The sequence below is a fragment of the Anoplophora glabripennis genome, unplaced genomic scaffold (genome assembly GCF_000390285.2).
Source record: "Anoplophora glabripennis isolate ALB-LARVAE unplaced genomic scaffold, Agla_2.0 scaffold655, whole genome shotgun sequence".
NCBI lineage: Eukaryota > Metazoa > Arthropoda > Insecta > Coleoptera > Cerambycidae > Anoplophora > Anoplophora glabripennis.
The window spans coordinates 194,010-195,439 of NW_019416763.1; positions in this window are offsets into that span (position 1 = coordinate 194,010).

Genomic DNA, 1,430 nt, shown 5'->3' on the forward strand with positions numbered 1-1,430 from the left:
AAACATTACATACCTAAACAATTAGCCAAAAGAGATAAATGTAAAACAAATATAATTTAATTTGTGATTGTAACTTTTTTAATCATGCCTTTATTACAATTAAAAATATCAAACTGATTTTGAAACAGATTGTATTTAACAAACATTTGAAAAAGAGGAGAGTATTTTTGAACATTAATTCTTGACACAAGTAAATAAAACAATAAAGAAAAACGAGATGATAATCTAGGTGTATGAAAATTTAACAATGAAAGTAACGAAGGACAGTCAATTGCGTTATGTGATAACTTATATAAAAATATCAATTGTGCAATCGTTCTACGTTCCTCTAAACTGCGAAATAAAAATCTATTTAAAAGATCACATTGAGAGATACCAATAGGTGGATAATTGCCATCCTCTCTAAAGACTGCAGCCTTTAAGAGACGTCTCTGAACTCTTTCAATATTAGCAGTGACTATAACAAGAATAGTCACTGATATTAGTTATGTAAATATTATAGTAGGGTGACCACACAATGCAGGGGTACTCTAATTTAGATCTAACAAAAGCTGAATATAATAATTTAAAAGTAGAGGAATCATTAAAATCCTTAGATCAGCTTAGTACAAAACCAAGCATTTTAAAGCTTTTCGTTCGTAATCATATTAACATGGTACGAAAAAGACAATTTACTATCAAAAATTACACTCAAATCACGGATGGTATGTGGCTTAGTAAGCATAGTATTATCAATACAGTAATCAAATACAACCGGTTGCTGTTTGAGAGAGAAGGTCATGACACAATACTTTTTAATACTAAGCTGTAAGTTATTGTACCATAAAACAATTTTATTTAACTTTAATTTTATTGTACATTTAAACAGTCATTTCCGCTACTTATACTAGTATAGAGCTTCATGTCATCAGCATATAATAAACAATTAACATCAGTTCCAACCACAATATCATTTACATATTAAAGAAAAGATCACCAAGAACCGATCCTTGTGGTACACCAGAAGTAGCTACAAATTCATTCGACAGCCGACCATGATATTCAATAAATGCATGCCGATTTAATAAATAAGATGAAAAGAAGTGTAGTATGTCTTTTGAGAATCCGAAACTATTTAATTTAGGCAATAAAGCACCATGATCAAGCCGATCAAAAGCCTGTGAAATCGGTGTATACTACATCTACTTGCGAATTCGAATATAATGGAGGTGGTGGATCTGCCCTTAATAAAACATGTTGATTTTCACTTAATCGATTATTTTCAAATGAAAAATAAAATCGTATAGAAGAAACTCATAAGCTTTAGAAAAATTATTGACAATTGCTATACTTAGGACTGTAATTTTCAACTTTATTTCTTTCACCTTGTTTATAAACAGGAATTACTTTAGAGTTCTTTAATACACTAGGATAAATATTACATCTATTAG